The following is a 16,356-nucleotide window of genomic DNA, read 5'->3' as shown; positions in this document are numbered from 1 at the left end:
CCAGACACTGTGCAGCCCACATGGTGGTGGAACCAGGGCCAGCAGCAGATGAGGGCGATTGTGGTTCACAGGCTGTCAGCTGTGAAGCACTCTGATTCAGGCCCCGCCCCGCCCACAGCTGCCACACCTCCTGGACCACCGCGCGACACCAGAGCGACCACCTCCATCCCACACTCATCCCCATGCTTCCTCCAGTGTCCAGGACTCAGACTCCCGCCAAATGCTTGGCAAGAGAGGGCCAGAGCTCGCTGCCTCCATCCCCAACGCATTGCCCTTGGTTGCCCTATGAAGCCACCTCCAAGACCACCCTGGCCACAGAAGCCCCTCCCCGCCATGCACTGCCAAGTCCCCCAGAGACCAGGCACTGTGCAGCGCTCATGGGAGTGGAACCAGGGCCAGCAGCAGATGAGGGCGGTTGTGGATCACAGGCTGTCAGCTGTGAAGCACTCTGATTCAGGCCCCGCCCCGCCCGCAGGTGCCACACCTCCTGGACCACCGCAAGATGCTGTGGCTGCTCTGACCCTGGATGGCAATTGTTCAGCAGCCATCTCTGCAGTCCCCAGCCCAGTGCAGCGCCAGAGCGACCACCTCCATCCCACACTCATCCCCATGCTTTCTCCAGTGTCCAGGACTCAGACTCCCGCCAAATGCATGGCAAGAGAGGGCCAGAGCTCGCTGCCTCCATCCCCCACGCATTGCCCTTGGTTGCCCTATCAAGCCACCTCCAAGAAAACCCTGGCCACAGAAGCCCCTCCCCGCCATGCACTGCCAAGTCCCCCGGAGACCAGGCACTGTGCAGCGCACATGGTGGTGGAACCAGGGCCAGCAGCAGATGAGGGCGATTGTGGTTCACAGGCTGTCAGCTGTGAAGCACTCTGATTCAGGCCCCGCCCCGCCCACAGCTGCCACACCTCGCAGACCACCGCGCGACACCAGAGCGACCACCTCCATCCCACACTCATCCCCATGCTTCCTCCAGTGTCCAGGACTCAGACTCCCGCCAAATGCTTGGCAAGAGAGGGCCAGAGCTCGCTGCCTCCATCCCCCACGCATTGCCCTTGGTTGCCCTATCAAGCCACCTCCAAGAAAACACTGGCCACAGAAGCCCCTCCCCGCCATGCACTGCCAAGTCCCCCAGAGACCAGGCACTGTGCAGCGCACATGGTGGTGGAACTAGGGCCAGCAGCAGATGAGGGCGGTTGTGGATCACAGGCTGTCAGCTGTGAAGAACTCTGATTCAGGCCCCGCCCCGCCCGCAACTGCCACACCTCCCGGACCAGGGCGCTAAGCTGTGGCTGCTCTGACCCTGGATGGCAATTGGTCAGCAGCCATCTCTGCAGTCCCCAGCCCAGTGCAGCGCCAGAGCGACCACCTCAATCCCACACAGCGGTTGTGGATCACAGGCTGTCAGCTGTGAAGCACTCTGATTCAGGCCCCGCCCCACCCGCAGCTGCCGCACCTCCTGGACCACTGCAGGACGCTGTGGCTGCTCTGACCCTGGATGGCAATTGGTCAGCAGCCATCTCTGCAGTCCCCAGCCCAGTGCAGCGCCAGAGCGACCACCTCCATCCAACACAGCGGTTGTGGATCACAGGCTGTCAGCTGTGAAGCACTCTGATTCAGGCCCCGCCCCGCCCGCAGGTGCCACACCTCCTGGACCACCGCAAGATGCTGTGGCTGCTCTGACCCTGGATGGCAATTGGTCAGCAGCCATCTCTGCAGTCCCCAGCCCAGTGCAGCGCCAGAGCGACCACCTCCATCCCACACTCATCCCCATGCTTTCTCCAGTGTCCAGGACTCAGACTCCCGCCAAATGCATGGCAAGAGAGGGCCAGAGCTCGCTGCCTCCATCCCCCACGCATTGCCCTTGGTTGCCCTATCAAGCCACCTCCAAGAAAACCCTGGCCACAAAAGCCCCTCCCCGCCATGCACTGCCAAGTCCCCCAGAGACCAGACACTGTGCAGCCCACATGGTGGTGGAACCAGGGCCAGCAGCAGATGAGGGCGATTGTGGTTCACAGGCTGTCAGCTGTGAAGCACTCTGATTCAGGCCCCGCCCCGCCCACAGCTGCCACACCTCCTGGACCACCGCGCGACACCAGAGCGACCACCTCCATCCCACACTCATCCCCATGCTTCCTCCAGTGTCCAGGACTCAGACTCCCGCCAAATGCTTGGCAAGAGAGGGCCAGAGCTCGCTGCCTCCATCCCCAACGCATTGCCCTTGGTTGCCCTATGAAGCCACCTCCAAGACCACCCTGGCCACAGAAGCCCCTCCCCGCCATGCACTGCCAAGTCCCCCAGAGACCAGGCACTGTGCAGCGCTCATGGGAGTGGAACCAGGGCCAGCAGCAGATGAGGGCGGTTGTGGATCACAGGCTGTCAGCTGTGAAGCACTCTGATTCAGGCCCCGCCCCGCCCGCAGGTGCCACACCTCCTGGACCACCGCAAGATGCTGTGGCTGCTCTGACCCTGGATGGCAATTGTTCAGCAGCCATCTCTGCAGTCCCCAGCCCAGTGCAGCGCCAGAGCGACCACCTCCATCCCACACTCATCCCCATGCTTTCTCCAGTGTCCAGGACTCAGACTCCCGCCAAATGCATGGCAAGAGAGGGCCAGAGCTTGCTGCCTCCATCCCCCACGCATTGCCCTTGGTTGCCCTATCAAGCCACCTCCAAGAAAACCCTGGCCACAGAAGCCCCTCCCCGCCATGCACTGCCAAGTCCCCCGGAGACCAGGCACTGTGCAGCGCACATGGTGGTGGAACCAGGGCCAGCAGCAGATGAGGGCGATTGTGGTTCACAGGCTGTCAGCTGTGAAGCACTCTGATTCAGGCCCCGCCCCGCCCACAGCTGCCACACCTCCCAGACCACCGCGCGACACCAGAGCGACCACCTCCATCCCACACTCATCCCCATGCTTCCTCCAGTGTCCAGGACTCAGACTCCCGCCAAATGCTTGGCAAGAGAGGGCCAGAGCTCGCTGCCTCCATCCCCCACGCATTGCCCTTGGTTGCCCTATCAAGCCACCTCCAAGAAAACACTGGCCACAGAAGCCCCTCCCCGCCATGCACTGCCAAGTCCCCCAGAGACCAGGCACTGTGCAGCGCAGATGGTGGTGGAACTAGGGCCAGCAGCAGATGAGGGCGGTTGTGGATCACAGGCTGTCAGCTGTGAAGAACTCTGATTCAGGCCCCGCCCCGCCCGCAACTGCCACACCTCCCGGACCAGGGCGCTAAGCTGTGGCTGCTCTGACCCTGGATGGCAATTGGTCAGCAGCCATCTCTGCAGTCCCCAGCCCAGTGCAGCGCCAGAGCGACCACCTCAATCCCACACAGCGGTTGTGGATCACAGGCTGTCAGCTGTGAAGCACTCTGATTCAGGCCCCGCCCCACCCGCAGCTGCCGCACCTCCTGGACCACTGCAGGACGCTGTGGCTGCTCTGACCCTGGATGGCAATTGGTCAGCAGCCATCTCTGCAGTCCCCAGCCCAGTGCAGCGCCAGAGCGACCACCTCCATCCAACACAGCGGTTGTGGATCACAGGCTGTCAGCTGTGAAGCACTCTGATTCAGGCCCCGCCCCGCCCGCAGCTGTCACACCTCCCGGACCACCGCGCGACACCAGAGCGACCACCTCCATCCCACACTCATCCCCATGCTTCCTCCAGTGTCCAGGACTCAGACTCCCGCCAAATGCTTGGCAAGAGAGGGCCAGAGCTCTCTGCCTCCATCCCCAACGCATTGCCCTTGGTTGCCCTATCAAGCCACCTCCAAGACCACCCTGGCCACAGAAGCCCCTCCCCGCCATGCACTGCCAAGTCCCCCAGAGACCAGGCACTGTGCAGCGCTCATGGGAGTGGAACCAGGGCCAGCAGCAGATGAGGGCGGTTGTGGATCACAGGCTGTCAGCTGTGAAGCACTCTGATTCAGGCCCCGCCCCGCCCGCAGGTGCCACACCTCCCGGACCACCGCAAGATGCTGTGGCTGCTCTGACCCTGGATGGCAATTGTTCAGCAGCCATCTCTGCAGTCCCCAGCCCAGTGCAGCGCCAGAGCGACCACTTCCATCCCACACTCATCCCCATGCTTTCTCCAGTGTCCAGGACTCAGACTCCCGCCAAATGCATGGCAAGAGAGGGCCAGAGCTCGCTGCCTCCATCCCCCACGCATTGCCCTTGGTTGCCCTATCAAGCCACCTCCAAGAAAACCCTGGCCACAGAAGCCCCTCCCCGCCATGCACTGCCAAGTCCCCCGGAGACCAGGCACTGTGCAGCGCACATGGTGGTGGAACCAGGGCCAGCAGCAGATGAGGGCGATTGTGGTTCACAGGCTGTCAGCTGTGAAGCACTCTGATTCAGGCCCCGCCCCGCCCACAGCTGCCACACCTCCCAGACCACTGCGCGACACCAGAGCGACCACCTCCATCCCACACTCATCCCCATGCTTCCTCCAGTGTCCAGGACTCAGACTCCCGCCAAATGCTTGGCAAGAGAGGGCCAGAGCTCGCTGCCTCCATCCCCCACGCATTGCGCTTGGTTGCCCTATCAAGCCACCTCCAAGACCACCCTGGCCACAGAAGCCCCTCCCCGCCATGCACTGCCAAGTCCCCCAGAGACCAGGCACTGTGCAGCGCTCATGGGAGTGGAACCAGGGCCAGCAGCAGATAAGGGCGGTTGTGCATCACAGGCTGTCAGCTGTGAAGCACTCTGATTCAGGCCCCGCCCCGCCCGCAGCTGTCACACCTCCCGGACCACCGCACGTCGCTGTGGCTGTTCTGACCCTGGATGGCAATTGGTCAGCAGCCATCTCTGCAGTCCCCAGCCCAGTGCAGCGCCAGAGCGACCACCTCCATCCCACATGGCGGTTGTGGATCACAGGCTGTCAGCTGTGAAGCACTCTGATTCAGGCCCCGCCCCGCCCGCAGCTGTCACACCTCCCGGACCACCGCGCGACACCAGAGCGACCACCTCCATCCCACACTCATCCCCATGCTTCCTCCAGTGTCCAGGACTCAGACTCCCGCCAAATGCTTGGCAAGAGAGGGCCAGAGCTCGCTGCCTCCATCCCCAACGCATTGCCCTTGGTTGCCCTATCAAGCCACCTCCAAGACCACCCTGGCCACATAAGCCCCTCCCCGCCATGCACTTCCAAGTCCCCCAGAGACCAGGCACTGTGCAGCGCTCATGGGAGTGGAACCAGGGCCAGCAGCAGATGAGGGCGGTTGTGGATCACAGGCTGTCAGCTGTGAAGCACTCTGATTCAGGCCCCGCCCCGCCCGCAGGTGCCACACCTCCCGGACCCCTGCAAGATGCTGTGGCTGCTCTGACCCTGGATGGCAATTGTTCAGCAGCCATCTCTGCAGTCTCCAGCCCAGTGCAGCGCCAGAGCGACCACCTCCATACCACACTTATCCCCGTGCTTTCTCCAGTGTCCAGGACTCAGACTCCCGCCAAATGCATGGCAAGAGAGGGCCAGAGCTCGCTGCCTCCATCCCCCACGCATTGCCCTTGGTTGCCCTATCAAGCCACCTCCAAGAAAACCCTGGCCACAGAAGCCCTTCCCCGCCATGCACTGCCAAGTCCCCCAGAGACCAGGCACTGTGCAGCGCACATGGTGGTGCAACCAGGGCCAGCAGCAGATGATGGCGATTGTGGATCACAGGCTGTCAGCTGTGAAGCACTCTGATTCAGGCCCCGCCCCGCCCACAGCTGCCACACCTCCCGGACCACCGCGCGACACCAGAGCGACCACCTCCATCCCACACTCATCCCCATGCTTCCTCCAGTGTCCAGGACTCAGACTCCCGCCAAATGCTTGGCAAGAGAGGGCCAGAGCTCGCTGCCTCCATCCCCCACGCATTGCCCTTGGTTGCCCTATCAAGCCACCTCCAGGACCACCCTGGCCACAGAAGCCCCTCTCCTCCATGCACTGCCAAGTCCCCCTATGACCAGGCACTGCGCAGAGCTCATGGGGGTGGAACCAGGGCCAGCAGCATATGAGGGCGGTTGTGGATCACAGGCTGTCAGCTGTGAAGCACTCTGACTCAGGCCCCGCCCCGCCCGCAGCTGCCACACCTCCTGGACCACCGCGCGACGCCAGAGTGACCACCTCCATCCCACACTCATCCCCATGCTTCCTCCAGTGTCCAGGACTCAGACTCCCGCCAAATGCTTGCCAGGAGAGGGCCAGAGCTCGCTGCCTCCATCCCCCACGCATTGCCCTTGGTTGCCCTATCAAGCCACCTCCAAGAAAACCCTGGCCACAGCAGCCCCTCCGCGCCATGCACTGCCAAGTCCCCCAGAGACCAGGCACTGCGCAGTGCCTATGGGGGTGGAACCAGGGCCAGCAGCAGATGAGGGCGGTTTTGCATCACAGGCTGTCATCTGTGAAGCACTCTGATTCAGGCAGTCTTTCTGATTTTCTGGAAACCTAGCAGTCACATTTTATGATATGATCATACAATACAATTACAATGACCTTACACACTCAAGATTGATTCTTTTCATAGACGTCAACGTAAGGGTGGATGCTGTATTCTTGGGTTGCATGATGCATGAACATAAGAGTTTTGTGGCATTTTTTCTGGAGGCTGATCTTATGGCTGAGTCAATGGCAAATGGTCACATTTCTAATTATTTTTCCCCTATTTTAGGAAAATTAAAGTTATATGGGCTATCATGCTGCTTTAATTTTTACTCTATCTCAACCATTTCAGAGTGTACCCTTTCTCACTGGTTTGCAACCCAAACTTCTCCATTGGCCTCCTGCACCCCCACCCCACCAGCCATTTGACTATGTCTGGAGTTTTTGATGGTCCCAACTGGAGGAATGCTGCTGATATCTACTGGGTAGAGACCAGAAATGCTACTAAACATCCTGAGATTTACAGGAAAAACTTCAAAGTAGCAAAGAATTATCAAGCCCAATATGTCAATAGTGCCAAAGTTGAGAAATCCTGCAAAGTTTAATCCTTAATTAGCAGCACAGGATGGCAATTATTTGGCTGGCTTGCTTCAAGATCTTGTGGAAGAGATGGGGTTATCCTTGGAAACAATAGTTCCTCCCAATTCTGAAATGTGGGAGGGAGCCAGAAGATTCCTTTAGAAATCTTAAGCAGCTGAAGAGCTTGTTCCTTGCATTGTACCAAAATAGTCACAAGACTGTGCCAAGAGATTCCTTTTGGAAACCTAAGCATGCTGTTCTTGGTTTGGTCATTTAAATTATGCTAAAATAATACTTCAGTTAATATATTTAATTGGAACACTACAATTCATGAGTTCAAGTGCAAATGTTTCAATTTAAACATAGATCAATATTTTTTCACAGTTCTAATTCTCACAGAAGGATCTTGGAGAGAAAATTTCTATCTCTATTAATCTAAAAATTAAATGAGAATTTTTTTTTTTTTAATCAGTTGGCTGGTGGTAAGTTGGTAGTCCTATTCTATAGAAAGGATGAGGTTCTTGGGATGTGCTGCAAAGAGTCCCTGTGTTGAGGGATTACTGTGAAGAGAGCTGCCTCATTACAAGTTTATACCTGAGCAGATGCGAGACAGTGCTAGAAGTAGGGTTTCTCTGGAGTCCTGGGCTTTGTTCAAAGAAGAACTCAAAAACGTGATTTTAGATGACAAAATTAAGTAACAATTAAGTAATTTGGCAGGGCGTGGCTTGGGAGGCTGAAGTAGAAGGAACCTGAGTTCAAAGCCAGCTTCAGCAACTTAGAGGCCCTAAGCAACTCAGTGAGGCCTTATATTTAAATGAAATATAAAAAAAGGTTGGGAATGTAGTTCATTGGTTAAGTGCCCCTGGGTTCAATCCTGGATACCAAAAAAAAAAAAAAAAAAAAAAAAAAAATCAAGTAACTTATAGGGCCATTCATTCCCCAAACCTCTCTTTTTCCAGTTTGTCTCTCATCCTGGGCCTAATTCTTGGGGACTGAGGGCAGAGCCTAAGGAGGCTGCACCTCACTGCACCTTTCCACCAGCCAACCTGCCTCCAACAGGTGCAAAAGAGCCAGGCTGAGAAATACATGTTATAGTGTATAACTATAACTGTTAACAGCCACAGAGAAAAGAAACCTGGGGTCTTTCAGACATCCTAATAGGCCCATTTGAATAGTGATAATTCCCTTGTAATTATTGTTTCTATTTATTGCACTTTCTTATGCTTGTCTTTACATACAAAATAGGTTTAAGAACAAAATTAAAGTAAGAAACAGCCCTAAAGCTTGGACCAAAGAATCCCAAGTTTGTCACATCCGAATTTCTGAGAAACTTGACAGAGAAGAGGGAGGGAGGAGAAAAGAAGGCAGGCAGGTGGGAGTGGGAGGAACCAGGAGGGAGCCTGGGCCAGGCAGGTCTAGTGCCTCCCATCTGAACTCACCTGTTCTCAAAATAACCAGCTTGGTGTTTTTACCTTCATTTGATGGGTTAACTGAGAACTTGAGAAGTAACTTTTTCAAGGTCACACAATTAGTAAGGGGAGGAACCAGGAGTCCACCAGATAGCTAAGAAATGCCAAATATGTGGAATTTTAATAAACGCTAACCATCCATAACTTTTAGCACTTGCTCTGTGTGGTTGCTGTCAGAGGAATATTTGGAAAACAGGTTATTTGCTCTCCTGGCTTTGACTAAAGGGCAATGACCACAGATGACATAGATGGGATGCAGGCTCTTCCCAGGGCGAGGGACTCCCACCCTCCCTCACGAGGCCCTGTGGTTGCCAGACAGCCAGACCAGGCTGGAAGATGTAGCTACAAGGCTCTGGCCTGTCTAGTAAAACCTGCCTGGCTTCCTCCAGTACAGTAGTTTCCCTCTCCTGTTTATTGAGATGCCATAAAAAGAAAAGTGCTTGTAAACAACTTGAGCAGCATGAACAATCTAATTAAAATAATTAAAATAATAGCTTGTGAAAAAAAAGTAAGTAAAACTAATTATTATAGAGTAGCTGTGTGGGAGGATGAAAATTGCTGACATTCTTTAAGTCTAAGCAGTTCTATTTGGCAGGGAAAGCATAGGCGTTTGAACAGATCCCTTCTGAGGATACCCCCACCCTGGCCCAACCTGGATTTAACCTCTCCTACTTCTCATCTTGCTTTTTAATTTCCTTCTTGGCCACAACAACATGCTGGTGACCCTGCAGTGGTTCTCAGATGGTCCCTTTTAGACAAGCTTTCAACTTTTTTTTTTTTCTTTGAACTCAGAGAATTATGAATGTTTAGAATCTGAGACCATTAGAACTGAAAGAACCCATAGACCCCTTAGGGAAAGGATCTCTAGGATGCATGATACCTTTGCAAAACTGGATGCTTAGCCAGCCCCCACCACCACCCCTACTGCCCCCCCTCGCCATACCTTTTATTTTTGTTTTTAGCTACAGTCTCTCCCTTTAATGTCCCACTATTTCTCCTGCTATGCCTGGGGGCCTAGAGAATAATAAAAATGCTTCTTCCAAGTATTTGAAGACAATGATGGCAGCTCTTGTCCAGTTCCAAGGCCAAACCTGCTAGGTGTCCCACCCACAGGAGTACCCGGTGGAAAGGTATCACAGTTTACCTAAGCCCCAGGGTGTTTACCTGAGATGGGCAAGTACAGCCCTGCAGAGGGGAGGGCCTGAATCTTCATTGAGAGGAGTCACAATCACAGATGAGAGGAAATGGGGTAAACATCAGCCTAAGTACAGAACAGGACCAGAAGGACATCAAACAGTACATATTAGTTCACAGTAGAGAAACAGGTGGAGAATCAGAAAGGCAGTTCAGAGCTAAGACCATGGACAGTAAGTTTGTTTTGTTCTCTTTCTCTCAGTGCAAGGTATCAAACCCAGGGCCTTACACATGCCAGACAAGCACTCTACCACTGAGCTATGCCCCCAGTCCATAAATTTTTATAGGACCAGATACTCTCAACTAAGCAGATACCTGGCAGTTTTTCAATATCTATCATATGACAGGCTTTTGCAGCTGCCTTTATAATCCACTCTAGAATCTTTTTTAATCATCTCACTGAATAAGTGGCTAGTTGATAGAATGCATCTAAACTTTTGGGTAACAGAGCATCTGAGGTGCTCGGAAATGTATACCTGAAAATGAAGCTGACTTGTTTTTTGCTTAGGAAAAAAACACATAAGTGAAACTTCTTTTTTATGAAAATATAATTTAATATAGAATGGAGTTACATCAAACTATAGCACAGCACAACAAAAAACTTAAAACAAAATATTAGAGATTCCTATACTTAAAGCTCACTGGGTCATACTTAGTCACTTACTGGCTGTCTTTGTGAGTATCCTTGACAACATTTACACCTTACTTCACTGCCCTGAGCAACCCTTTCTCTTTTCCTCACTTCCCTTCTGACCATTAGCCTTCAATTCTTTTTACTTTTCTCCTACAAGTTACTTTATCATCTTTTGCATCCAAGGTCTTTTACTAAACAAAGGATAGCCCTCTCTCTGAACAATTCTACTTCCATCTTTAAAATTAATATTACACTTTTTCTGTACCATTCTTATAAAATTTTAGATTTTAGTTCTAATATTAAAATTAATGCAGAAGAGGTATTGATAATTGAGTCCAAAGAAGGAATTGATGTGTTTTATAGGGTCCTTACCATCACTGTCAATCTTTTCATATATGATTTCTGCTTATAGTCATTCAACAATATTTATGGAGTTCCACTCAGTCCTAAGAAATAAATTGTTTGGGGAGATTTTAAAGAAAAAGAAAATTAACTTCTACTCCTAGCTTTTAACTTCTTGAGAGAAAAAGTAGAGAAAGATCACCCAATGTCTATAGCCACACTGACTCTGGCTGATTAGGTATCTAGGTGAGGAAGCTTTGAGGACCTCCACCTCATTCAGGTGGGGTGAGAAACATATTTTTCCAGAGAAATGTCAGGGGAAAATGCAAAAGGGAGTGGGAATGGAAGAAGATAATTTGGTGGTTTCAGACACATTTCAGTGACTTTCAACAAATACTTGCTTATGTGATATGAATGAAAAGGCAAGGATGTGAGATTTTTCAAAAGACAATTGGAAATTCCAACCTCAGAAAGGAGTCAAGGAATGACCCGCAAAGAAATGATAAACCATGGGCTCTAATGAGGCTACCCAGAGAAAAAGTACAGTGTGAGCAACTGAGCAGGCTAAGTCTAGAATTCTTGAAGATACTTACAAAAACTGTTTAAGAGTGCATGTGAGTATACACACACACACATACACACACATACACACACACACATACACATACACACACAAAAAGCTAAAGAGCAATCAAAAAGGAGAGTGCCTCTCACCAAAGACAAAATCAGAATCACAAGAAACTAGAAAAGAATAAGATGAGGAACTTTCTTTTTGGGTGATCATCAAACCAGTCATAAAATTAGAGTTTAGTTTTTGTGGGGAAGACCAAAAAAAATCAGCGGTTCTGACTTTGAAGGAAGACACGAAGCTGGGAAGGACTGAAGTACCTCCAGAGACTGAGGGGAAGCAGCGGTGGAGGAGGGGTCACTGCAGCCTGGAAAGAGGTATGCACTCGCCCAGGAAACAGTGTCCTGCTGGAGCCTCAGGGATCCCGTCAATCCATAGTGCCAGAGATAAATGTTAGCCTTAGAAAGGAGTAGAGGAACGCCGCTCTCAGAAACAGGAGAGGAGGCTAGGCTAAGAAGAAAGCAAGGCTGTTTCCAGTGGAGAAAAAGGAAATGGAGAATGAAATTGAACTTTCTACCATCTCTCAGAGTGAAAGAACCAGAAGGAACTGTGGTCTTTGGAAAATGTAAAGGGGCTTGATAAAGCTAAGAAAGTCAGACAGGCATAACTCAGGAATTTAGAAAAGGTGTGCACTCTTGTCCTCATGATTCATTCACTGAGAGAATATTGGAGTTTTTATTTTTCTAAGTGCTTATACGCATATTAATTAACACTAGCTCACTTAACTCAGAACGATCCTTAAGGAAGCTTTATTAAAATCCCAATTTTGAGATCAGGAAACCAAAATACAGAGATGAAAAAAAAAAGATGCAATTTGTCTTTGCATTGCCTTTCCTATGGAGTTAGACAAACCAAGGTTGTTTCACTCCAAAACTGTCTCCCATTCTAGAATACCTTATCTTTCCCATTGCTTCTTACCAAATTCATGCTCTCTCTGTTCATGATTCCTTACTCTGATTTGCTATTTCTGGTCTGGGCTGTCTCAGAGGACCTTCCAATATTAGAAATACCCTTTCTGGGGCTGGGGATTTAGCTCAGTGGTAGAGTGTTTGCCTGGCATACATGAGGCCCTGGGTTCAATCCCCAATTTGCAAAAAAAAAAAAGAGAAAGAAATGCACTATCTTAAAAGCAAAATTTTCACGAAGGATTACATTAATCATTAAGGATTACTTCACGTGTATCTTTTCTGAGATGGCCTCTTTTCAGATAGGCCTGAGATAGATATTCTCTTGCTCATACCCTGCACAATGCAAATGTGGAGGACACTACTTAAGTTTTTCTGTCATTGGCTTCCCAAGCACGTGGGTACCTTTGTGTCTACACTGATGTCAGCTCCTTAAGAATGTTAGAACTTCAGGGAGGGAAAAGGCAGTTTAATCTTCCTTATCAGCCTTATTTTCATGATGTTAGTTAACAAATACCCTTTGCAGTTTTCAAAACCCTGTTCTTGAGAAAATCCAATTCTCTGTATTCACACCTGTAGCTGACTTCGGCTGTAGATACTCCTCCTTCAAAGCAAAAAAAGAAAAAAAAATAGGTGCAAACTCTATTGAGAGTTTGGAGATATGACAGTAGAAAAAAGATGACCTTGCAGAGAAAGGGCCCATTCAGTAGCTTCCATTTCTTAAATGAGAAATGAAGAACTATGGCAAAAATGAGGATGTAAGAATGTAAAGCAGAAAGTGTCAGAAGGACAGGATGCGAGGACCAGAAATTTGAGGAAATAAGAGATTCAAGATCATTACTGTGAAGATGAGAAGGCTATGTTACAAAAGAAACAAGATATTTGGGCCCTATGAATACTAATTTAGGGCTATGAATTCATAGGATATCAATTTCTGAAATTTACTGGGCATCATAATAGCTCAGAATTGAGCACACAAGCCCTGACACATGCCTATAATCCCAGCAGCTTGGGAGGATGAAGCAGAAGAATCACAATTTCAAAGCTAGCCTGAGCATAGTGAGGTCCTAAAGCAAATTATGAAGACTCTGTCTATAAATAAAAAATAAAAAAGCATTGAGCACACCAATCTTATAGAGTTGTAATGGAGCATTACATCACACCTTCTGTCAGAATACCCATATGCCAACCTCCACTCTGATGTGGCATACAGACATCCTAATGCACTCTCACAGAGGCTCTGTGTCTCTTTGTAACACTTAGTACACATGGCTGATACATGACAGAGCTATAAGACAGAAGGAGTCAGGATCCTGTGGACAATGGAAACTTCATGTCAGACCTGATATAGATTTGTGTGTAACAGAAACAAACTCAGATCTTAAGTCACAAGTATTTTCACGTTTTCTGCCTCCCACAGTTGATCCTAACTAACCAGCAAAAAATCTCCAATTAACTAAAAAGAATAACATAGCCACAAAAGTACTCATGTTAAACCACAGTCAAAATGACTACAAATAAAGGGTTTAAATGGTGAGTAATATCGATGTTAAAATAACTTTAATTCTTTATGGAATTAATATATTAGAAATTTTTTTACTAATTTTATAAATATAGGGTAATGATATTTATAATAAGGAATTTCATAAAAATGATAAATGAAGACATGAATAATTGCACAGATTGCCTCAGCATTTTCTTTATCCAACATTTATTGAGTACTATACCATGCTAAACAGTATGTTGGCTGCCAGGGATATGAAGATAAAACAAGGAGTCCCTACCATTGAGGAGTTCACAGAGACATAAACAGATGATTTTATGTATTCTAATTTCCAGTATTATTTATTTATTTCTGAACATAAGTAGTTGATTAAGCAAATGGACAATTTTTTTTTCTTTTTTTTTTTTTTTAACCTGTAGAAAAGAAATCAACTTTGGTAGAGAAAAGGGCTAACTGTAATTTGTCTCTCTGAGCAGTAGAGGGCAACAGAACATCAAAGTGACAGCTTGAGTAAGCCTCTGTGGACAATGATGTAGGCCTTTTTCTATAAAAGCAATTTATTCAACTAAGTGTTTTTTTCCCCAGACTCAATAACATATATTTAACTATGAATATACAAATTGCACAAATTCATTCTGAATAAAATACATTCATGACTTGACAAAAATAACAATTTTGTGGGGCTGGGGTTGTAGCTCAGTGGTAGAGCACTTGCCTAGCATGTGTGAGGCATCTGGTTCAACTCTCATCACCACATATAAATAAATAAAATAAAAGTTCACTGGCAACTAAAAAATATTTTTTAAAAATAATTTTAATTTATTCCTGTGGCATTTATCATTTTTTAATTTTTTCTCCATGTTATAAAATCATGAAAATTCATCATTCAAGAAAATACATTTAATCTGTTTTTTTTTCTCATAAGTATTGTAGATCACTTCTTTCTTATTGGTGTCTTCCCAAGATTAATTAATAAAACACAATGTGGTCACCAGCTGTGGGTTTTGACAGAAGAATTAAAAAATTTCTTCAAATTACTTGTGAGTAGCATCTCTTTGCATCATAAAATTTGACAACCTTCATTTATGTCATCTCCTTTGACTATAATTCATATAAAAATATTCATGTGATCAAAGCTTTTTAAATTGCACTAAAGCATTTTATATTAATCCACGGTGTGTTTTCTATGAAAAAGAAGGGGAAAATGGCTTTTCTTCATCATGTTTTGTTTAAGATTACTGTGGAAATGCTCCTCTAGGTGCCAGTGAATAAGTTAACTCTCATTTGGAAAGTTATCAGCTGGCAGTAATTTGTGGAGTTCCAGTAAATGCTCAACTTATAAGTATTCACAGAAGGAAATATTTTAAATTTGAGCTAGGGCAGTTTCCTAGGATTTCTGTAACAAATTACCAGAAACCCCATGACTTAAGACAATAGAAAATTACTCTGTCCTAGTTCAGGAGGCAGAAAATCAAAATAAAGGTGTTGGCAGAGTGTGTTCCTTCTAAAGGCTCAGAGGAGATTCTGTTCCTAGCCCCTTTTCTAACTTGTGGTGGCTGCCAGCAATCCTTGTTTTTGACTTTTAACTGCATCACTTTAATCCCTGCCTTTGTCATAAGAGGTATTCACCCTATATGTGTCTCTGGGTCTTCCTGTGACCTTCTTATAAGGTCATCAATCATTGGATTTGGGGGCACATTCTAATCCTGTATGGCCTCATCTTAACTAATTACATTTGCAAAGACCTTATTTCTAAACAAGATCATATTCTGAGGTTCCAATGGACATGAATTTTGCAGATTCCTTTTTCAATCCACTACAAATAGTAAGGCTATTTTGTATGTCTTCAAAAAAAAATATTTAAAAGGAAGAAAAGTATTTTCTCTATGGAAATGAGTACCACATATATTCTATCAAAATAGATACATACCAAAATGTACTCAACTAAATTTTTTAATTTACTTTATTTTCATATTCATGTTATTTATGTTATCTTGTACAGGAGTTTTGAAGTGTATAATAAAATAACCCATTCATTATACACTAAGTATAACATAATATGTATGTTGATCATTGTCAACAAATAGTGTGTACATTTTATTAACCCTGTAGAATTAATAAATAAAGGAAGATATAGTAAAATCTTACTATAAGTAGAGTCCAAAAAGTTCTATTATGTAAGAATTATGGCCACATTATTGCAAGGTTAAAAAAAAAACAAATTTCTCAAGTAGATTTCCAGTTAATGTGCATTTTTTTTAGAGGCATCAATCTTTAATAACTTACAGGCAAATGCTAAAAAATAGTTAATAATACAGAGAACACACATGGCTTATAAAAAGGATTGTGGATATACAAATGTGAGGGAGAGATCTTGGTATTTTCACACAGACACAAAAAATAAAGACTATTATGACTGGCATTTCTATAAAAGCAGCTGGGGAACCCTCCAGCTGGAAGAAGGGAGAATGGGAAGATAGTTCTCATTCATCCTAAATGCATTCTCAGAACCTTCTACCCCCCATAAAATACATCCAAACAATAAGCTAGAGAAGGAAAACAAGAAACAAGCCCGAGGTAGAGTCAGCATTTACATTTGTCTCCAATCTTGCAGCCCCTACTTCTCCAGAGGAGAGAATAAAGGAGATATGTGCAAAAACAGCTCCTCTCCCATCCCGTCCCCCAGTGTGGCACCAAAACAGGACCCCCTTGATCCTCGGTCCTTCATTAAGGTGCACA

At 47.6% G+C, this 16,356-nt stretch overlaps 1 protein-coding gene and 1 long non-coding RNA gene across 6 annotated transcripts in view; both read left to right on the top strand.

The window, feature by feature from the left end:
* The window catches only part of LOC143405182 (glycogen debranching enzyme-like), a 127,524-nt gene that overhangs the window by 70,710 nt on the left and 40,458 nt on the right, over nucleotides 1-16,356 (top strand). The gene's annotated exons all lie outside the window — the stretch shown is intronic.
* On the top strand, nucleotides 7,179-16,354 carry LOC143405179 (uncharacterized). The gene is made up of 2 exons (XR_013091988.1): nucleotides 7,179-14,657; nucleotides 16,232-16,354. It is a non-coding gene; the product is annotated as an uncharacterized LOC143405179 (long non-coding RNA).

Source organism: Callospermophilus lateralis, chromosome 7, assembly GCF_048772815.1.
Source record: "Callospermophilus lateralis isolate mCalLat2 chromosome 7, mCalLat2.hap1, whole genome shotgun sequence".
Classification (NCBI taxonomy): domain Eukaryota; kingdom Metazoa; phylum Chordata; class Mammalia; order Rodentia; family Sciuridae; genus Callospermophilus; species Callospermophilus lateralis.
Note: the sequence above shows the minus strand (reverse complement) of the source record. Positions and strands in the feature narration are given on the sequence as shown.